This window comes from Triturus cristatus, chromosome 12, assembly GCF_964204655.1.
Source record: "Triturus cristatus chromosome 12, aTriCri1.1, whole genome shotgun sequence".
Classification (NCBI taxonomy): Eukaryota; Metazoa; Chordata; class Amphibia; order Caudata; family Salamandridae; genus Triturus; species Triturus cristatus.
The window spans coordinates 723,553,776-723,577,091 of NC_140595.1; the positions used below are offsets into that span (position 1 = coordinate 723,553,776).

At 40.4% G+C, this 23,316-nt stretch overlaps 6 non-coding genes across 6 annotated transcripts; all 6 read left to right on the forward strand.

The window, feature by feature from the left end:
* The first annotated feature begins 3,115 nt into the window (after nt 1-3,115).
* TRNAS-AGA (transfer RNA serine (anticodon AGA)) lies at nt 3,116-3,197 on the forward strand. The gene has a single exon. It is a non-coding gene; the product is annotated as a tRNA-Ser (tRNA).
* Nucleotides 3,198-7,137: 3,940 nt separating this feature from the next.
* Nucleotides 7,138-7,219, forward strand: TRNAS-AGA (transfer RNA serine (anticodon AGA)). The gene has a single exon. It is a non-coding gene; the product is annotated as a tRNA-Ser (tRNA).
* A 3,940-nt stretch (nt 7,220-11,159) lies between these two features.
* TRNAS-AGA (transfer RNA serine (anticodon AGA)) lies at nt 11,160-11,241 on the forward strand. Its single transcript has one exon. It is a non-coding gene; the product is annotated as a tRNA-Ser (tRNA).
* Nucleotides 11,242-15,183: 3,942 nt separating this feature from the next.
* Nucleotides 15,184-15,265, forward strand: TRNAS-AGA (transfer RNA serine (anticodon AGA)). The gene has a single exon. It is a non-coding gene; the product is annotated as a tRNA-Ser (tRNA).
* A 3,940-nt stretch (nt 15,266-19,205) lies between these two features.
* On the forward strand, nt 19,206-19,286 carry TRNAS-AGA (transfer RNA serine (anticodon AGA)). The gene has a single exon. It is a non-coding gene; the product is annotated as a tRNA-Ser (tRNA).
* A 3,940-nt stretch (nt 19,287-23,226) lies between these two features.
* On the forward strand, nt 23,227-23,308 carry TRNAS-AGA (transfer RNA serine (anticodon AGA)). The gene has a single exon. It is a non-coding gene; the product is annotated as a tRNA-Ser (tRNA).
* The last annotated feature ends 8 nt before the right edge of the window (nt 23,309-23,316 follow it).

Sequence of the window (23,316 nt, forward strand, 5' to 3'; positions counted from 1 at the left end):
AAAAACATAACCATGCAGCCCACCCCTCAACTGTGTATTTATTTTGCTTTTCTGCTGTTCGTGTGATTAGCTGGGAGGAGCTCACGGCGACATCCTCCCTATAAAAGTGTAGATGGATCACTCTCTAACTCTTTCTTGCTTCACATACAAATGGCTTGAAAGGTGCAGGGAAGATGCAGGTCTAATAGACAGAATAGAAGGTCTGTGCCAGGTGGATTTCTCTACATTGGTGTCCCATCACAGGTCCGCAAGTGTAATGTGTGATCTTTGACTCCTGGCATTTCACAAGCAGGCGGCCAGGAAACGGTTTCAGCCTATCAACCACTGAGGAGACGCAGCCTCTGAATGAGGAATGAGGAAGCAATGAATACATCCAGCCTATCACAGGAACAGCCCTGAGTGTTCCGAATTATAAATTCTCCATGTCACTGTATGTCGTTGAGCCCAAGTAGCTCGCCGTGATCATATAGTGGTTAGTACTCTGCGTTGAAGCCGCAGCAACCTCGGTTCGAATCCGAGTCACGGCATTGTGGTTGGCAATGTCACGGCAGTTGGGTGTTAATTTTACAGAATTAGCAAATGTACCAGTGGTTTTTGTAAAATGTCTATTAAAAACAGATCCTTTCAAATATTTAAACCATCTAACAACAAATGATTTAAACTCGCATGATTATAAGCTGTAGCTATAATGTATTTACTTACACAAATTATCGTTCTTGAACCTATTGGGGGTGGAGGGGGAGCGGAGCTCACCCCCCAGGTGCAGTTGAGTGACCTGTGTTGTGGCTCTCTAGAGGGAAGGCACAAATTTTGCTGTCACCCAGCCCAATCCAGACGTGTATTGGGGCCAGGTTTCAGGCAAATAGAGCAGTAAGTGCAGAGAAATGTTCACTCTCTAAAAGTGGCATTTCTAAAATAGTAAAGTTAAATCCAACCTCACCAGTAAGTAGGATTTTCAATAAATAAATAAAGCTACTCCTCTCCGATATGGAATTACCAAATAAAAAGTATAGGGGAATACACAGAGCTAACCTATGAGAGGGGTAGACCTCACAGTAGTGAAAAATGAAATAGACTGTTTGGTACTTACAGGACACGCAAACCACCAAAGTACATATCTTATTTTTTACTTACATGGCATCATGCACCTAGGACTACCTAGGGCCTACCTTAGGTGTAAATTATATGTAATAAAAGGGGAGTTTAAGGCTTGGCAAGTAGGCTGGGACTCCCCTGGGATACCCCTGAGTCTATGCCCAGAACCATAACTCTGCCAGTCGAGTACTTACCTAAAAGCCGATAACTCACTTTTCTTCCATAGGCTAACATTGAGTGGTTTCACTTGGAAATTCTTCTAAGCGGTGTGGAGTTTTGGAACTTTAAAATATTCATCTAAAATCAGCCGAACAACGAATTCTGATTTACTCACCTGTTATCAGGAGAGACCTCAGTGCTGCATCTTGGAGCTCAGTACTGCCCCTGAAAAGTAATTTTAACCGTACTTACCAGTAACTCGAATTTCCTTCCATGGGATATCATTGCCTGCTTTTTGCTGAAAATGTTCTAAGTGTCGATTTTTGAAACTTACAAATATTCTTTAAAAATCGTACTAACTGTGAAAACGTAATTGTTTACCTGTTTTAGATAGATGTCCCAGTACTGAGCCTAGGAGCCCAGCACTGGATTACAAAAGTAACGAGAACGTACTTTACCCGTAACTTGAATTTTCCTCCATAGGAAACCATTGACTGTTTTTCTGTGAAATTTCTTCTAAGTGTCGATTTTGCAAACATGTAAATATTCCTTAAAAATCGCCTGTATAACTTAAACGCAGTTTCTCAACTGCTTACAGGTGGTACAGTAGTGCTGGATCTAGGATCCAACACTGACCTAGAAAAAGTAACCATAACCCCACTTACCTGCTAAGTGAATTTCCTTCCATAGGATAACATTGGTAATTTGATCAGCAAAAGTTTCCAAGTGTCAACTTTTAAAATAGCAAAATATTGCTTAAAAATCACAACAGTAACTAAAACGAATTTACTCACTTGTTTCCAAGAACTGTCCCAGGACTGAATCTAGGATCCAGTCCTGGATTTAGAAAAGTAATCCTGAAAGTAATTAATTGCATATAACTTAAAATTCCCATTGAGCTCAATGAATTATTGTGATTCAAATTGTGTTGCCTATTGCAATAAACTGTAACTATGACCTGCAAAAGTCAATTGCCTATTGCAAAGTATTTAACTAAAGCATCTTATTCTGAGAAAGTATATTTTGATACCTATTGTTGGTTCTAAAATAAAACAACAATATCTTTTTTATGCAAACCAATGGCCTAGAGTTCAGTTCTTGAGTGTGTGAGACCATTTGCTGACTGAGTGTGTACAACAAATGTTTTACACTGTACTCTGATACTGCCTTACTGCTCGGCAAGCTACCACTTTAGAGAGTAAGGTTATATCTAGCTTTAGCCTCTGCCAAACCTCTGGGGACTGGGGACTCTGTGCACACTGTACCTATTTGGGAACAGTATATACAGAGCCACTTTCTCACAGTAGTGATAAAGTGATTAGAGTCCTAAGGCCAACATAAAGATACAGCAAAACGTGAGGTGAAAAGCAAAAAGGTTGCTGGTAGGCCACCTTAAGGATGCCAGGTCTAACAAAAACTGAACTAAGGATAACATGAGTAAAACATCAGGTTTCTCTACTGCATTTGGTGAGACAAGTGGGCCTTCTTTTATCTTCCATTCAAGCAATCTTTGACAGACCCCTTTATTATAGAGCTTTTCAAGGATTAAAGATAAGGCACTTACAAAGGAGTCCCAAATACTCAGAGATGGTTGACTTCTGTAATATGGGTCGTAGACTAAAAGCAGCGCAAAAACAGAGTGCAACAGGGTCCAAAAAACTTGAGTGCCACAAGAGAGTTTGAATGCAAGCGTATCCTTTTACAGATCCAGAGATATACTCATGCAATTTTTGTTTTTAGGACAGAACGTGCATGATGAAAAAAACATTGTTTTTAAAAAGCGCATTGCAGAATATCAGTACTTTGATGTGGGAAAACTTCAAAACTTTCAAACAAAATATTTGTGGGCAGCTTACAGCAAGTTGTTGTGGCCGAGTGGTTAAGGCGATGGACTAGAAATCCATTGGGGTATCCCCGCGCAGGTTCGAATCCTGCCAACAACGAGAATCTTTTTATTATCGGCTACAATTTCAGAAGTTAACCTTTAGTATTTCTTCCATTTCAGTTTTATAAATAGGTGGCTTAATTTTGTGTCACTATTGCCTCTCCACATATTTGTTATCGCTACCTCTTTCATGTCTTAGCTACACCTCATTCCTACTTTAGCACTGGTGTAAACGCTTCAAATTATTATACCGTTGCTCTCTCATTCATACCTCCGCATGCACTTGAAAGTTACTTTACCAATAAAAGACGCAAAGAGAGAAATAGAACAAAAGTGCTGGCTGGATTGGCAAACACACTTCATAAAACTGCATTTTCTTTTTTATTCTCCCCCGTGTTACATGCTTAACCTCCCCATGTGTAATTTCTCTTAACCTGCTGTCCCAGGAAGAGAATTTCATCTACAGGCTCTTTCTGTGTTTTTTTCCCTAGTCTGTCTTTCCCATTTCTTAGCTGTGTAACTGTTCCTTTACGCGCTCTATTTAAACGCCATCAATCTCATTTGAGCTCCTTGCTCCCGCTTCTGTTTTCTCCACCTCTCATACTGCCAGTTCTCTCTTTCTCTGTGGTTGGTGGCTACTTTCCTGAGCTTCCGAAGCCACGTGGTTCCTGCCTCTTGTTGTCAGACTTGAATTGGAAAAGGAACCATATTAACAAGCCTTTACCACTCACACACGGCGGAAGTTTATACTTTAATTCAGTGAGCTAAGAAAAGCGTGTTGTGGGTCCCCTACGAGCCATGGTGCTTGCTTCATCATGATTTGGCACCAGTCATTAGCCGCAGCTCTGCTAATGAGCCACTGAGGTCAGTTTCAATATTTACTCAAAAACATAACCATGCAGCCCACCCCTCAACTGTGTATTTATCTTGCTTTTCTGCTGTTCGTGTGATTAGCTGGGAGGAGCTCACGGCGACATCCTCCCTATAAAAGTGTAGATGGATCACTCTCTAACTCTTTCTTGCTTCACATACAAATGGCTTGAAAGGTGCAGGGAAGATGCAGGTCTAATAGACAGAATAGAAGGTCTGTGCCAGGTGGGTTTCTCTGCATTGGTGTCCCATCACAGGTCAGCAAGTGTAATGTGTGATCTTTGACTCCTGGCATTTCACAAGCAGGCGGCCAGGAAACGGTTACAGCCTATCAACCACTGAGGAGACGCAGCCTCTGAATGAGGAATGAGGAAGCAATGAATACATCCAGCCTATCACAGGAACAGCCCTGAGTGTTCCGAATTATAAATTCTCCATTTCACTGTACGTCATTGAGCCCAAGTAGCTCGCCGTGATCGTATAGTGGTTAGTACTCTGCGTTGTGGCTGCTGCAACCTCGGTTCGAATCCGAGTCACGGCATTGTGGTTGGCAATGTCACGGCAGTTCGGTGTTAATTTTACAGAATTAGCAAATGTACCAGTGGTTTTTGTAAAATGTCTATTAAAAACAGATCCTTTCAAATATTTAAACCATCTAACAACAAATGATTTAAACTCGCATGATTATAAGCTGTAGCTATAATGTATTTACTTACATAAATTATCGTTCTTGAACCTATTGGGGGTGGAGGGGGAGCGGAGCTCACCCCCCAGGTGCAGTTGAGTGACCTGTGTTGTGGCTCTCTAGAGGGAAGGCACAAATTTTGCTGTCACCCAGCCCAATCCAGACGTGTATTGGGGCCAGGTTTCAGGCAAATAGAGCAGTAAGTGCAGAGAAATGTTCACTCTCTAAAAGTGGCATTTCTAAAATAGTAAAGTTAAATCCAACCTCACCAGTAAGTAGGATTTTCAATAAATAAATAAAGCTACTCCTCTCCGATATGGAATTACCAAATAAAAAGTATAGGGGAATACACAGAGCTAACCTATGAGAGGGGTAGACCTCACAGTAGTGAAAAATGAAATAGACTGTTTGGTACTTACAGGACACGCAAACCACCAAAGTACATATCTTATTTTTTACTTACATAGCATCATGCACCTAGGACTACCTAGGGCCTACCTTAGGTGTAAATTATATGTAATAAAAGGGGAGTTTAAGGCTTGGCAAGTAGGCTGGGACTCCCCTGGGATACCCCTGAGTCTATGCCCAGAACCATAACTCTGCCAGTCGAGTACTTACCTAAAAGCCGATAACTCACTTTTCTTCCATAGGCTAACATTGAGAGGTTTCACTTGGAAATTCTTCTAAGCGGTGTGGAGTTTTGGAACTTTAAAATATTCATCTAAAATCAGCCGAACAACGAATTCTGATTTACTCACCTGTTATCAGGAGAGACCTCAGTGCTGCATCTTGGAGCTCAGTACTGCCCCTGAAAAGTAATTTTAACCGTACTTACCAGTAACTCGAATTTCCTTCCATGGGATATCATTGCCTGCTTTTTGCTGAAAATTTTTTAAGTGTCGATTTTTGAAACTTACAAATATACTTTAAAAATCGTACCAACTGTGAAAACGTAATTGTTTACCTGTTTTAGATAGATGTCCCAGTACTGAGCCTAGGAGCCCAGCACTGGATTACAAAAGTAACGAGAACGTACTTTACCCGTAACTTGAATTTTCTTCCATAGGAAACCATTGACTGTTTTTCTGTGAAATTTCTTCTAAGTGTCGATTTTGCAAACATGTAAATATTCCTTAAAAATCGCCTGTATAACTTAAACGCAGTTTCTCAACTGCTTACAGGTGGTACAGTAGTGCTGGATCTAGGATCCAACACTGACCTAGAAAAAGTAACCATAACCCCACTTACCTGCTAAGTGAATTTCCTTCCATAGGATACCATTGGTAATTTGATCAGCAAAAGTTTCCAAGTGTCAACTTTTAAAATAGCAAAATATTGCTTAAAAATCACAACAGTAACTAAAACGAATTTACTCACTTGTTTCCAAGAACTGTCCCAGGACTGAATCTAGGATCCAGTCCTGGATTTAGAAAAGTAATCCTGAAAGTAATTATTTGCATATAACTTAAAATTCCCATTGAGCTCAATGTATTATTGTGATTCAAATTGTGTTGCCTATTGCAATAAACTGTAACTATGACCTGCAAAAGTCAATTGCCTATTGCAAAGTATTTAACTAAAGCATCTCATTCTGAGAAAGTATATTTTGATACCTATTGTTGGTTCTAAAATAAAACAACAATATCTTTTGTATGCAAACCAATGGCCTAGAGTTCAGTTCTTGAGTGTGTGAGACCATTTGCTGACTGAGTGTGTACAACAAATGTTTTACACTGTACTCTGATACTGCCTTACTGCTCGGCAAGCTACCACTTTAGAGAGTAAGGTTATATCTAGCTTTAGCCTCTGCCAAACCTCTGGGGACTGGGGACTCTGTGCACACTGTACCTATTTGGGAACAGTATATACAGAGCTACTTTCTCACAGTAGTGATAAAGTGATTAGAGTCCTAAGGCCAACATAAAGATACAGCAAAACGTGAGGTGAAAAGCAAAAAGGTTGCTGGTAGGCCACCTTAAGGATGCCAGGTCTAACAAAAACTGAACTAAGGATAACATGAGTAAAACATCAGGTTTCTCTACTGCATTTGGTGAGACAAGTGGGCCTTCTTTCATCTTCCATTCAAGCAATCTTTGACAGACCCCTTTATTATAGAGCTTTTCAAGGATTAAAGATAAGGCACTTACAAAGGAGTCCCAAATACTCAGAGATGGTTGACTTCTGTAATATGGGTCGTAGACTAAAAGCAGCGCAAAAACAGAGTGCAACAGGGTCCAAAAAACTTGAGTGCCACAAGAGAGTTTGAATGCAAGCGTATCCTTTTACAGATCCAGAGATATACTCATGCAATTTTTGTGGTTAGGACAGAACGTGCATGATGAAAAAACATTGTTTTTAAAAAGCGCATTGCAGAATATCAGTACTTTGATGTGGGAAAACTTCAAAACTTTCAAACAAAATATTTGTAGGCAGCTTACAGCAAGTTGTTGTGGCCGAGTGGTTAAGGCGATGGACTAGAAATCCATTGGGGTATCCCCGCGCAGGTTCGAATCCTGCCAACAACGAGATTCTTTTTATTATCGGCTACAATTTCAGAAGTTAACCTTTAGTATTTCTTCCATTTCAGTTTTATAAATAGGTGGCTTATTTTTGTGTCACTATTGCCTCTCCACATATTTGTTATCGCTACCTCTTTCATGTCTTAGCTACACCTCATTCCTACTTTAGCACTGGTGTAAACGCTTCAAATTATTATACCGTTGCTCTCTCATTCATACCTGCACATGCACTTGAAAGTTACTTTACCAATAAAAGACGCAAAGAGAGAAATAGAACAAAAGTGCTGGCTGGATTGGCAAACACACTTCATAAAACTGCATTTTCTTTTTTATTCTCCCCCGTGTTACATGCTTAACCTCCCCATGTGTAATTTCTCTTAACCTGCTGTCCCAGGAAGAGAATTTCATCTACAGGCTCTTTCTGTGTTTTTTTCCCTAGTCTGTCTTTCCCATTTCTTAGCTGTGTAACTGTTCCTTTACGCGCTCTATTTAAACGCCATCAATCTCATTTGAGCTCCTTGCTCCCGCTTCTGTTTTCTCCACCTCTCATACTGCCAGTTCTCTCTTTCTCTGTGGTTGGTGGCTACTTTCCTGAGCTTCCGAAGCCACGTGGTTCCTGCCTCTTGTTGTCAGACTTGAATTGGAAAAGGAACCATATTAACAAGCCTTTACCACTCACACACGGCGGAAGTTTATACTTTAATTCAGTGAGCTAAGAAAAGCGTGTTGTGGGTCCCCTACGAGCCATGGTGCTTGCTTCATCATGATTTGGCACCAGTCATTAGCCGCAGCTCTGCTAATGAGCCACTGAGGTCAGTTTCAATATTTACTCAAAAACATAACCATGCAGCCCACCCCTCAACTGTGTATTTATCTTGCTTTTCTGCTGTTCGTGTGATTAGCTGGGAGGAGCTCACGGCGACATCCTCCCTATAAAAGTGTAGATGGATCACTCTCTAACTCTTTCTTGCTTCACATACAAATGGCTTGAAAGGTGCAGGGAAGATGCAGGTCTAATAGACAGAATAGAAGGTCTGTGCCAGGTGGGTTTCTCTGCATTGGTGTCCCATCACAGGTCCGCAAGTGTAATGTGTGATCTTTGACTCCTGGCATTTCACAAGCAGGCAGCCAGGAAACGGTTTCAGCCTATCAACCACTGAGGAGACGCAGCCTCTGAATGAGGAATGAGGAAGCAATGAATACATCCAGCCTATCACAGGAACAGCCCTGAGTGTTCCGAATTATAAATTCTCCATGTCACTGTATGTCGTTGAGCCCAAGTAGCTTGCCGTGATCGTATAGTGGTTAGTACTCTGCGATGTGGCCGCAGCAACCTTGGTTCGAATCTGAGTCACGGCATTGTGGTTGGCAATGTCACTGCAGTTGGGTGTTAATTTTACAGAATTAGCAAATGTACCAGTGGTTTTTGTAAAATGTCTATTAAAAACAGATCCTTTCAAATATTTAAACCATCTAACAACAAATGATTTAAACTTGCATGATTATAAGCTGTAGCTATAATGTATTTATTTACATAAATTATCGTTCTTGAACCTATTGGGGGTGGAGGGGGAGCGGAGCTCACCCCCCAGGTGCAGTTGAGTGACCTGTGTTGTGGCTCTCTAGAGGGAAGGCACAAATTTTGCTGTCACCCAGCCCAATCCAGATGTGTATTGGGCTCCAGGTTTCAGGCAAATAGAGCAGTAAGTGCAGAGAAATGTTCACTCTTTAAAAGTGGCATTTATAAAATAGTAAAGTTAAATCCAACCTCACCAGTAAGTAGGATTTTCAATAAATAAATAAAGCTACTCCTCTCCGATATGGAATTACCAAATAAAAAGTATAGGGGAATACACAGAGCTAACCTATGAGAGGGGTAGACCTGACAGTAGTGAAAAATGAAATAGACTGTTTGGTACTTACAGGACACGCGAACCACCAAAGTACATATCTTATTTTTTACTTACATAGCATCATGCACCTAGGACTACCTAGGGCCTACCTTAGGTGTAAATTATATGTAATAAAAGGGGAGTTTAAGGCTTGGCAAGTAGGCTGGGACTCCCCTGGGAGACCCCTGAGTCTATGCCCAGAACCATAACTCTGCCAGTCGAGTACTTACCTAAAAGCCGATAACTCACTTTTCTTCCATAGGCTAACATTGAGTGGTTTCACTTGGAAATTCTTCTAAGTGGTGTGGAGTTTTGGAACTTTAAAATATTCATCTAAAATCAGCCGAACAACGAATTCTGATTTACTCACCTGTTATCAGGAGAAACCTCAGTGCTGCATCTTGGAGCTCAGTACTGACCCTGAAAAGTAATTTTAACCGTACTTACCAGTAACTCGAATTTCCTTCCATGGGATATCATTGCCTGCTTTTTGCTGAAAATTTTCTAAGTGTCGATTTTTGAAACTTACAAATATTCTTTAAAAATCGTACCAACTGTGAAAACGTAATTGTTTACCTGTTTTAGATAGATGTCCCAGTACTGAGCCTAGGAGCCCAGCACTGGATTACAAAAGTAACGAGAACGTACTTTACCCGTAACTTGAATTTTCTTCCATAGGAAACCATTGACTGTTTTTCTGTGAAATTTCTTCTAAGGGTCGATTTTGCAAACATGTAAATATTCCTTAAAAATCGCCTGTATAACTTAAACGCAGTTTCTCAACTGCTTACAGGTGGTACAGTAGTGCTGGATCTAGGATCCAACACTGACCTAGAAAAAGTAACCATAACCCCACTTACCTGCTAAGTGAATTTCCTTCCATAGGATAACATTGGTAATTTGATCAGCAAAAGTTTCTAAGTGTCAACTTTTAAAATAGCAAAATATTGCTTAAAAATCACAACAGTAACTAAAACGAATTGACTCACTTGTTTCCAAGAACTGTCCAAGGACTGAATCTAGGATCCAGTCCTGGATTTAGAAAAGTAATCCTGAAAGTAATTAATTGCATATAACTTAAAATTCCCATTGAGCTCAATGTATTATTGGGATTCAAATTGTGTTGCCTATTGCAATAAACTGTAACTATTACCTGCAAAAGTCAATTGCCTATTGCAAAGTATTTAACTAAAGCATCTCATTCTGAGAAAGTATATTTTGATACCTATTGTTGGTTCTAAAATAGAACAACAATATCTTTTTTAAGCAAACCAATGGCCTAGAGTTCAGTTCTTGAGTGTGTGAGACCATTTGCTGACTGAGTGTGTAAGACAAATGTTTTACACTGTACTCTGATACTGCCTTACTGCTCGGCAAGCTACCACTTTAGAGAGTAAGGGTATATCTAACTTTAGCCTCTGCCAAACCTCTGGGGACTGGGGACTCTGTGCACACTGTACCTATTTGGGAACAGTATATACAGAGCCACTTTCTCACAGTAGTGATAAAGTGATTAGAGTCCTAAGGCCAACATAAAGATACAGCAAAACGTGAGGTGAAAAGCAAAAAGGTTGCTGGTAGGCCACCTTAAGGATGCCAGGTCTAACAAAAATGAACTAAGGATAACATGAGTAAAACATCAGGTTCCTCTACTGCATTTGGTGAGACAAGTGAGCCTTCTTTTATCTTCCATTCAAGCAATCTTTGACAGACCCCTTTATTATAGAGCTTTTCAAGGATTAAAGATAAGGCACTTACAAAGGAGTCCCAAATACTCAGTGATGGTTGACTTCTGTAATATGGGTCGTAGACTAAAAGCAGCGCAAAAACAGAGTGCAACAGGGTCCAAAAAATTGAGTGCCACAAGAGAGTTTGAATGCAAGCGTATCCTTTTACAGATCCAGAGATATACTCATGGAATTTTTTTTTTTAGGACAGAACGTGCATGATGAAAAAATCATTGTTTTTAAAAAGAGCATTGCAGAATATCAGTACTTTGATGTGGGAAAACTTCAAAACTTTCAAACAAAATATTTATGTGCAGCTTACAGTAAGTTGTTGTGGCCGAGTGGTTAAGGCGATGGACTAGAAATCCATTGGGGTATCCCCGCGCAGGTTCGAATACTGCCAACAACAAGAATCTTTTTATTATCGGCTACAATTTCAGAAGTTAACCTTTAGTATTTCTTCCATTTCAGTTTTATAAATAGGTGGCTTATTTTTGTGTCACTATTGCCTCTCCACATATTTGTTATCGCTACCTCTTTCATGTCTTTGCTACACCTCATTCCTACTTTAGCACTGGTGTAAACGCTTCAAATTATTATACTGTTGCTCTCTCATTCATACCTGCGCATGCACTTGAAAGTTACTTTACCAATAAAAGACGCAAAGAGAGAAATAGAACAAAAGTGCTGGCTGGATTGGCAAACACACTTCATAAAACTGCATTTTCTTTTTTATTCTCCCCCGTGTTACATGCTTAACCTCTCCATGTGTAATTTCTCTTAACCTGCTGTCCCAGGAAGAGAATTTCATCTACAGGCTCTTTCTGTGTTTTTTCCCTAGTCTGTATTTCCCATTTCTTAGCTGTGTAACTGTTCCTTTACGCGCTCTATTTAAACGCCATCAATCTAATTTGAGCTCCTTGCTCCCGCTTCTGTTTTCTCCACCTCTCATACTGCCAGTTCTCTCTTTCTCTGTGGTTGGTGGCTACTTTCCTGAGCTTCCGAAGCCACGTGGTTCCTGCCTCTTGTTGTCAGACTTGAATTGGAAAAGGAACCATATTAACAAGCCTTTACCACTCACACACGGCGGAAGTTTATACTTTAATAAAGTGAGCTAAGAAAAGCGTGTTGTGGGTCCCCTACGAGCCATGGTGCTTGCTTCATCATGATTTGGCACCAGTCATTAGCCGCAGCTCTGCTAATGAGCCACTGAGGTCAGTTTCAATATTTACTCAAAAACATAACCATGCAGCCCACCCCTCAACTGTGTATTTATCTTGCTTTTCTGCTGTTCGTGTGATTAGCTGGGAGGAGCTCACGGCGACATCCTCCCTATAAAAGTGTAGATGGATCACTCTCTAACTCTTTCTTGCTTCACATACAAATGGCTTGAAAGGTGCAGGGAAGATGCAGGTCTAATAGACAGAATAGAAGGTCTGTGCCAGGTGGATTTCTCTACATTGGTGTCCCATCACAGGTCCGCAAGTGTAATGTGTGATCTTTGACTCCTGGCATTTCACAAGCAGGCGGCCAGGAAACGGTTTCAGCCTATCAACCACTGAGGAGACGCAGCCTCTGAATGAGGAATGAGGAAGCAATGAATACATCCAGCCTATCACAGGAACAGCCCTGAGTGTTCCGAATTATAAATTCTCCATGTCACTGTATGTCGTTGAGCCCAAGTAGCTCGCCGTGATCATATAGTGGTTAGTACTCTGTGTTGAAGCCGCAGCAACCTCGGTTCGAATCCGAGTCACGGCATTGTGGTTGGCAATGTCACGGCAGTTGGGTGTTAATTTTACAGAATTAGCAAATGTACCAGTGGTTTTTGTAAAATGTCTTTTAAAAACAGATCCTTTCAAATATTTAAACCATCTAACAACAAATGATTTAAACTCGCATGATTATAAGCTGTAGCTATAATGTATTTACTTACACAAATTATCGTTCTTGAACCTATTGGGGGTGGAGGGGGAGCGGAGCTCACCCCCCAGGTGCAGTTGAGTGACCTGTGTTGTGGCTCTCTAGAGGGAAGGCACAAATTTTGCTGTCACCCAGCCCAATCCAGACGTGTATTGGGGCCAGGTTTCAGGCAAATAGAGCAGTAAGTGCAGAGAAATGTTCACTCTCTAAAAGTGGCATTTCTAAAATAGTAAAGTTAAATCCAACCTCACCAGTAAGTAGGATTTTCAATAAATAAATAAAGCTACTCCTCTCCGATATGGAATTACCAAATAAAAAGTATAGGGGAATACACAGAGCTAACCTATGAGAGGGGTAGACCTCACAGTAGTGAAAAATGAAATAGACTGTTTGGTACTTACAGGACACGCAAACCACCAAAGTACATATCTTATTTTTTACTTACATAGCATCATGCACCTAGGACTACCTAGGGCCTACCTTAGGTGTAAATTATATGTAATAAAAGGGGAGTTTAAGGCTTGGCAAGTAGGCTGGGACTCCCCTGGGATACCCCTGAGTCTATGCCCAGAACCATAACTCTGCCAGTCGAGTACTTACCTAAAAGCCGATAACTCACTTTTCTTCCATAGGCTAACATTGAGTGGTTTCACTTGGAAATTCTTCTAAGCGGTGTGGAGTTTTGGAACTTTAAAATATTCATCTAAAATCAGCCGAACAACGAATTCTGATTTACTCACCTGTTATCAGGAGAGACCTCAGTGCTGCATCTTGGAGCTCAGTACTGCCCCTGAAAAGTAATTTTAACCGTACTTACCAGTAACTCGAATTTCCTTCCATGGGATATCATTGCCTGCTTTTTACTGAAAATGTTCTAAGTGTCGATTTTTGAAACTTACAAATATTCTTTAAAAATCGTACTAACTGTGAAAACGTAATTGTTTACCTGTTTTAGATAGATGTCCCAGTACTGAGCCTAGGAGCCCAGCACTGGATTACAAAAGTAACGAGAACGTACTTTACCCGTAACTTGAATTTTCCTCCATAGGAAACCATTGACTGTTTTTCTGTGAAATTTCTTCTAAGTGTCGATTTTGCAAACATGTAAATATTCCTTAAAAATCGCCTGTATAACTTAAACGCAGTTTCTCAACTGCTTACAGGTGGTACAGTAGTGCTGGATCTAGGATCCAACACTGACCTAGAAAAAGTAACCATAACCCCACTTACCTGCTAAGTGAATTTCCTTCCATAGGATAACATTGGTAATTTGATCAGCAAAAGTTTCCAAGTGTCAACTTTTAAAATAGCAAAATATTGCTTAAAAATCACAACAGTAACTAAAACGAATTTACTCACTTGTTTCCAAGAACTGTCCCAGGACTGAATCTAGGATCCAGTCCTGGATTTAGAAAAGTAATCCTGAAAGTAATTAATTGCATATAACTTAAAATTCCCATTGAGCTCAATGAATTATTGTGATTCAAATTGTGTTGCCTATTGCAATAAACTGTAACTATGACCTGCAAAAGTCAATTGCCTATTGCAAAGTATTTAACTAAAGCATCTCATTCTGAGAAAGTATATTTTGATACCTAGTGTTGGTTCTAAAATAAAACAACAATATCTTTTTTATGCAAACCAATGGCCTAGAGTTCAGTTCTTGAGTGTGTGAGACCATTTGCTGACTGAGTGTGTACAACAAATGTTTTACACTGTACTCTGATACTGCCTTACTGCTCGGCAAGCTACCACTTTAGAGAGTAAGGTTATATCTAGCTTTAGCCTCTGCCAAACCTCTGGGGACTGGGGACTATGTGCACACTGTACCTATTTGGGAACAGTATATACAGAGCCACTTTCTCACAGTAGTGATAAAGTGATTAGAGTCCTAAGGCCAACATAAAGATACAGCAAAACGTGAGGTGAAAAGCAAAAAGGTTGCTGGTAGGCCACCTTAAGGATGCCAGGTCTAACAAAAACTGAACTAAGGATAACATGAGTAAAACATCAGGTTTCTCTACTGCATTTGGTGAGACAAGTGGGCCTTCTTTTATCTTCCATTCAAGCAATCTTTGACAGACCCCTTTATTATAGAGCTTTTCAAGGATTAAAGATAAGGCACTTACAAAGGAGTCCCAAATACTCAGAGATGGTTGACTTCTGTAATATGGGTCGTAGACTAAAAGCAGCGCAAAAACAGAGTGCAACAGGGTCCAAAAAACTTGAGTGCCACAAGAGAGAGTTTGAATGCAAGCGTATCCTTTTACAGATCCAGAGATATACTCATGCAATTTTTGTTTTTAGGACAGAACGTGCATGATGAAAAAAACATTGTTTTTAAAAAGCGCATTGCAGAATATCAGTACTTTGATGTGGGAAAACTTCAAAACTTTCAAACAAAATATTTGTGGGCAGCTTACAGCAAGTTGTTGTGGCCGAGTGGTTAAGGCGATGGACTAGAAATCCATTGGGGTATCCCCGCGCAGGTTCGAATCCTGCCAACAACGAGAATCTTTTTATTATCGGCTACAATTTCAGAAGTTAACCTTTAGTATTTCTTCCATTTCAGTTTTATAAATAGGTGGCTTAATTTTGTGTCACTATTGCCTCTCCACATATTTGTTATCGCTACCTCTTTCATGTCTTAGCTACACCTCATTCCTACTTTAGCACTGGTGTAAACGCTTCAAATTATTATACCGTTGCTCTCTCATTCATACCTCCGCATGCACTTGAAAGTTACTTTACCAATAAAAGACGCAAAGAGAGAAATAGAACAAAAGTGCTGGCTGGATTGGCAAACACACTTCATAAAACTGCATTTTCTTTTTTATTCTCCCCCGTGTTACATGCTTAACCTCCCCATGTGTAATTTCTCTTAACCTGCTGTCCCAGGAAGAGAATTTCATCTACAGGCTCTTTCTGTGTTTTTTTCCCTAGTCTGTCTTTCCCATTTCTTAGCTGTGTAACTGTTCCTTTACGCGCTCTATTTAAACGCCATCAATCTCATTTGAGCTCCTTGCTCCCGCTTCTGTTTTCTCCACCTCTCATACTGCCAGTTCTCTCTTTCTCTGTGGTTGGTGGCTACTTTCCTGAGCTTCCGAAGCCACGTGGTTCCTGCCTCTTGTTGTCAGACTTGAATTGGAAAAGGAACCATATTAACAAGCCTTTACCACTCACACACGGCGGAAGTTTATACTTTAATTCAGTGAGCTAAGAAAAGCGTGTTGTGGGTCCCCTACGAGCCATGGTGCTTGCTTCATCATGATTTGGCACCAGTCATTAGCCGCAGCTCTGCTAATGAGCCACTGAGGTCAGTTTCAATATTTACTCAAAAACATAACCATGCAGCCCACCCCTCAACTGTGTATTTATCTTGCTTTTCTGCTGTTCGTGTGATTAGCTGGGAGGAGCTCACGGCGACATCCTCCCTATAAAAGTGTAGATGGATCACTCTCTAACTCTTTCTTGCTTCACATACAAATGGCTTGAAAGGTGCAGGGAAGATGCAGGTCTAATAGACAGAATAGAAGGTCTGTGCCAGGTGGGTTTCTCTGCATTGGTGTCCCATCACAGGTCAGCAAGTGTAATGTGTGATCTTTGACTCCTGGCATTTCACAAGCAGGCGGCCAGGAAACGGTTACAGCCTATCAACCACTGAGGAGACGCAGCCTCTGAATGAGGAATGAGGAAGCAATGAATACATCCAGCCTATCACAGGAACAGCCCTGAGTGTTCCGAATTATAAATTCTCCATTTCACTGTACGTCATTGAGCCCAAGTAGCTCGCCGTGATCGTATAGTGGTTAGTACTCTGCGTTGTGGCTGCTGCAACCTCGGTTCGAATCCGAGTCACGGCAATGTCGCGGCAGTTCGTTGTTAATTTTACAGAATTAGCAAATGTACCAGTGGTTTTTGTAAAATGTCTATTAAAAACAGATCCTTTCAAATATTTAAACCATCTAACAACAAATGATTTAAACTCGCATGATTATAAGCTGTAGCTATAATGTATTTACTTACATAAATTATCGTTCTTGAACCTATTGGGGGTGGGGGTGGAGGGGGAGGGGGAGCGGAGCTCACCCCCCAGGTGCAGTTGAGTGACCTGTGTTGTGGCTCTCTAGAGGGAAGGCACAAATTTTGCTGTCACCCAGCCCAATCCAGACGTGTATTGGGGCCAGGTTTCAGGCAAATAGAGCAGTAAGTGCAGAGAAATGTTCACTCTCTAAAAGTGGCATTTCTAAAATAGTAAAGTTAAATCCAACCTCACCAGTAAGTAGGATTTTCAATAAATAAATAAAGCTACTCCTCTCCGATATGGAATTACCAAATAAAAAGTATAGGGGAATACACAGAGCTAACCTATGAGAGGGGTAGACCTGACAGTAGTGAAAAATGAAATAGACTGTTTGGTACTTACAGGACACGCAAACCACCAAAGTACATATCTTATTTTTTACTTACATAGCATCATGCACCTAGGACTACCTAGGGCCTACCTTAGGTGTAAATTATATGTAATAAAAGGGGAGTTTAAGGCTTGGCAAGTAGGCTGGGACTCCCCTGGGATACCCCTGAGTCTATGCCCAGAACCATAACTCTGCCAGTCGAGTACTTACCTAAAAGCCGATAACTCACTTTTCTTCCATAGGCTAACATTGAGAGGTTTCACTTGGAAATTCTTCTAAGCGGTGTGGAGTTTTGGAACTTTAAAATATTCATCTAAAATCAGCCGAACAACGAATTCTGATTTACTCACCTGTTATCAGGAGAGACCTCAGTGCTGCATCTTGGAGCTCAGTACTGCCCCTGAAAAGTAATTTTAACCGTACTTACCAGTAACTCGAATTTCCTTCCATGGGATATCATTGCCTGCTTTTTGCTGAAAATTTTCTAAGTGTCGATTTTTGAAACTTACAAATATACTTTAAAAATCGTACCAACTGTGAAAACGTAATTGTTTACCTGTTTTAGATAGATGTCCCAGTACTGAGCCTAGGAGCCCAGCACTGGATTACAAAAGTAACGAGAACGTACTTTACCCGTAACTTGAATTTTCTTCCATAGGAAACCATTGACTGTTTTTCTGTGAAATTTCTTCTAAGTGTCGATTTTGCAAACATGTAAATATTCCTTAAAAATCGCCTGTATAACTTAAACGCAGTTTCTCAACTGCTTACAGGTGGTACAGTAGTGCTGGATCTAGGATCCAACACTGACCTAGAAAAAGTAACCATAACCCCACTTACCTGCTAAGTGAATTTCCTTCCATAGGATACCATTGGTAATTTGATCAGCAAAAGTTTCCAAGTGTCAACTTTTAAAATAGCAAAATATTGCTTAAAAATCACAACAGTAACTAAAACGAATTTACTCACTTGTTTCCAAGAACTGTCCCAGGACTGAATCTAGGATCCAGTCCTGGATTTAGAAAAGTAATCCTGAAAGTAATTATTTGCATATAACTTAAAATTCCCATTGAGCTCAATGTATTATTGTGATTCAAATTGTGTTGCCTATTGCAATAAACTGTAACTATGACCTGCAAAAGTCAATTGCCTATTGCAAAGTATTTAACTAAAGCATCTCATTCTGAGAAAGTATATTTTGATACCTATTGTTGGTTCTAAAATAAAACAACAATATCTTTTGTATGCAAACCAATGGCCTAGAGTTCAGTTCTTGAGTGTGTGAGACCATTTGCTGACTGAGTGTGTACAACAAATGTTTTACACTGTACTCTGATACTGCCTTACTGCTCGGCAAGCTACCACTTTAGAGAGTAAGGTTATATCTAGCTTTAGCCTCTGCCAAACCTCTGGGGACTGGGGACTCTGTGCACACTGTACCTATTTGGGAACAGTATATACAGAGCTACTTTCTCACAGTAGTGATAAAGTGATTAGAGTCCTAAGGCCAACATAAAGATACAGCAAAACGTGAGGTGAAAAGCAAAAAGGTTGCTGGTAGGCCACCTTAAGGATGCCAGGTCTAACAAAAACTGAACTAAGGATAACATGAGTAAAACATCAGGTTTCTCTACTGCATTTGGTGAGACAAGTGGGCCTTCTTTCATCTTCCATTCAAGCAATCTTTGACAGACCCCTTTATTATAGAGCTTTTCACGGATTAAAGATAAGGCACTTACAAAGGAGTCCCAAATACTCAGAGATGGTTGACTTCTGTAATATGGGTCGTAGACTAAAAGCAGCGCAAAAACAGAGTGCAACAGGGTCCAAAAAACTTGAGTGCCACAAGAGAGTTTGAATGCAAGCGTATCCTTTTACAGATCCAGAGATATACTCATGCAATTTTTGTGTTTAGGACAGAACGTGCATGATGAAAAAACATTGTTTTTAAAAAGCGCATTGCAGAATATCAGTACTTTGATGTGGGAAAACTTCAAAACTTTCAAACAAAATATTTGTAGGCGGCTTACAGCAAGTTGTTGTGGCCGAGTGGTTAAGGCGATGGACTAGAAATCCATTGGGGTATCGCGCGCAGGTTCGAATCCTGCCAACAACGAGATTCTTTTTATTATCGGCTACAATTTCAGAAGTTAACCTTTAGTATTTCTTCCATTTCAGTTTTATAAATAGGTGGCTTATTTTTGTGTCACTATTGCCTCTCCACATATTTGTTATCGCTACCTCTTTCATGTCTTAGCTACACCTCATTCCTACTTTAGCACTGGTGTAAACGCTTCAAATTATTATACCGTTGCTCTCTCATTCATACCTGCACATGCACTTGAAAGTTACTTTACCAATAAAAGACGCAAAGAGAGAAATAGAACAAAAGTGCTGGCTGGATTGGCAAACACACTTCAAAAAACTGCATTTTCTTTTTTATTCTCCCCCGTGTTACATGCTTAACCTCCCCATGTGTAATTTCTCTTAACCTGCTGTCCCAGGAAGAGAATTTCATCTACAGGCTCTTTCTGTGTTTTTTTCCCTAGTCTGTCTTTCCCATTTCTTAGCTGTGTAACTGTTCCTTTACGCGCTCTATTTAAACGCCATCAATCTCATTTGAGCTCCTTGCTCCCGCTTCTGTTTTCTCCACCTCTCATACTGCCAGTTCTCTCTTTCTCTGTGGTTGGTGGCTACTTTCCTGAGCTTCCGAAGCCACGTGGTTCCTGCCTCTTGTTGTCAGACTTGAATTGGAAAAGGAACCATATTAACAAGCCTTTACCACTCACACACGGCGGAAGTTTATACTTTAATTCAGTGAGCTAAGAAAAGCGTGTTGTGGGTCCCCTACGAGCCATGGTGCTTGCTTCATCATGATTTGGCACCAGTCATTAGCCGCAGCTCTGCTAATGAGCCACTGAGGTCAGTTTCAATATTTACTCAAAAACATAACCATGCAGCCCACCCCTCAACTGTGTATTTATCTTGCTTTTCTGCTGTTCGTGTGATTAGCTGGGAGGAGCTCACGGCGACATCCTCCCTATAAAAGTGTAGATGGATCACTCTCTAACTCTTTCTTGCTTCACATACAAATGGCTTGAAAGGTGCAGGGAAGATGCAGGTCTAATAGACAGAATAGAAGGTCTGTGCCAGGTGGGTTTCTCTGCATTGGTGTCCCATCACAGGTCCGCAAGTGTAATGTGTGATCTTTGACTCCTGGCATTTCACAAGCAGGCAGCCAGGAAACGGTTTCAGCCTATCAACCACTGAGGAGACGCAGCCTCTGAATGAGGAATGAGGAAGCAATGAATACATCCAGCCTATCACAGGAACAGCCCTGAGTGTTCCGAATTATAAATTCTCCATGTCACTGTATGTCGTTGAGCCCAAGTAGCTTGCCGTGATCGTATAGTGGTTAGTACTCTGCGATGTGGCCGCAGCAACCTTGGTTCGAATCTGAGTCACGGCATTGTGGTTGGCAATGTCACTGCAGTTGGGTGTTAATTTTACAGAATTAGCAAATGTACCAGTGGTTTTTGTAAAATGTCTATTAAAAACAGATCCTTTCAAATATTTAAACCATCTAACAACAAATGATTTAAACTTGCATGATTATAAGCTGTAGCTATAATGTATTTATTTACATAAATTATCGTTCTTGAACCTATTGGGGGTGGAGGGGGAGCGGAGCTCACCCCCCAGGTGCAGTTGAGTGACCTGTGTTGTGGCTCTCTAGAGGGAAGGCACAAATTTTGCTGTCACCCAGCCCAATCCAGATGTGTATTGGGCTCCAGGTTTCAGGCAAATAGAGCAGTAAGTGCAGAGAAATGTTCACTCTCTAAAAGTGGCATTTATAAAATAGTAAAGTTAAATCCAACCTCACCAGTAAGTAGGATTTTCAATAAATAAATAAAGCTACTCCTCTCCGATATGGAATTACCAAATAAAAAGTATAGGGGAATACACAGAGCTAACCTATGAGAGGGGTAGACCTGACAGTAGTGAAAAATGAAATAGACTGTTTGGTACTTACAGGACACGCGAACCACCAAAGTACATATCTTATTTTTTACTTACATAGCATCATGCACCTAGGACTACCTAGGGCCTACCTTAGGTGTAAATTATATGTAATAAAAGGGGAGTTTAAGGCTTGGCAAGTAGGCTGGGACTCCCCTGGGAGACCCCTGAGTCTATGCCCAGAACCATAACTCTGCCAGTCGAGTACTTACCTAAAAGCCGATAACTCACTTTTCTTCCATAGGCTAACATTGAGTGGTTTCACTTGGAAATTCTTCTAAGTGGTGTGGAGTTTTGGAACTTTAAAATATTCATCTAAAATCAGCCGAACAACGAATTCTGATTTACTCACCTGTTATCAGGAGAAACCTCAGTGCTGCATCTTGGAGCTCAGTACTGACCCTGAAAAGTAATTTTAACCGTACTTACCAGTAACTCGAATTTCCTTCCATGGGATATCATTGCCTGCTTTTTGCTGAAAATTTTCTAAGTGTTGATTTTTGAAACTTACAAATATTCTTTAAAAATCGTACCAACTGTGAAAACGTAATTGTTTACCTGTTTTAGATAGATGTCCCAGTACTGAGCCTAGGAGCCCAGCACTGGATTACAAAAGTAACGAGAACGTACTTTACCCGTAACTTGAATTTTCTTCCATAGGAAACCATTGACTGTTTTTCTGTGAAATTTCTTCTAAGGGTCGATTTTGCAAACATGTAAATATTCCTTAAAAATCGCCTGTATAACTTAAACGCAGTTTCTCAACTGCTTACAGGTGGTACAGTAGTGCTGGATCTAGGATCCAACACTGACCTAGAAAAAGTAACCATAACCCCACTTACCTGCTAAGTGAATTTCCTTCCATAGGATAACATTGGTAATTTGATCAGCAAAAGTTTCTAAGTGTCAACTTTTAAAATAGCAAAATATTGCTTAAAAATCACAACAGTAACTAAAACGAATTGACTCACTTGTTTCCAAGAACTGTCCAAGGACTGAATCTAGGATCCAGTCCTGGATTTAGAAAAGTAATCCTGAAAGTAATTAATTGCATATAACTTAAAATTCCCATTGAGCTCAATGTATTATTGGGATTCAAATTGTGTTGCCTATTGCAATAAACTGTAACTATTACCTGCAAAAGTCAATTGCCTATTGCAAAGTATTTAACTAAAGCATCTCATTCTGAGAAAGTATATTTTGATACCTATTGTTGGTTCTAAAATAGAACAACAATATCTTTTTTATGCAAACCAATGGCCTAGAGTTCAGTTCTTGAGTGTGTGAGACCATTTGCTGACTGAGTGTGTACAACAAATGTTTTACACTGTACTCTGATACTGCCTTACTGCTCGGCAAGCTACCACTTTAGAGAGTAAGGTTATATCTAACTTTAGCCTCTGCCAAACCTCTGGGGACTGGGGACTCTGTGCACACTATACCTATTTGGGAACAGTATATACAGAGCCACTTTCTCACAGTAGTGATAAATTGATTGGAGTCCTAAGGCCAACATAAAGATACAGCAAAACGTGAGGTGAAAAGCAAAAAGGTTGCTGGTAGGCCACCTTAAGGATGCCAGGTCTAACAAAAATGAACTAAGGATAACATGAGTAAAACATCAGGTTTCTCTACTGCATTTGGTGAGACAAGTGGGCCTTCTTTTATCTTCCATTCAAGCAATCTCTGACAGACCCCTTTATTATAGAGCTTTTCAAGGATTAAAGATAAGGCACTTACAAAGGAGTCCCAAATACTCAGAGAAGGTGGACTTCTGTAATATGGATCGTAGACTAAAAGCAGCTCAAAGACAGAGTGCAACAGGGTCCAAAAAATTGAGTGCCACAAGAGAGTTTGAATGCAAGCGTATCCTTTTACAGATCCAGAGAGATACTCATGCAATTTTTGTTTTTAGGACAGAACGTGCATGATGAAAAAAACATTGTTTTTAAAAAGCGCATTGCAGAATATCAGTACTTTGATGTGGGAAAACTTCAAAACTTTCAAACAAAATATTTGCATGCAGCTTACAGTAAGTTGTTGTGGCCGAGTGGTTAAGGCGATGGACTAGAAATCCATTGGGGTATCCCCGCGCAGGTTCGAATCCTGCCAACAACGAGAATCTT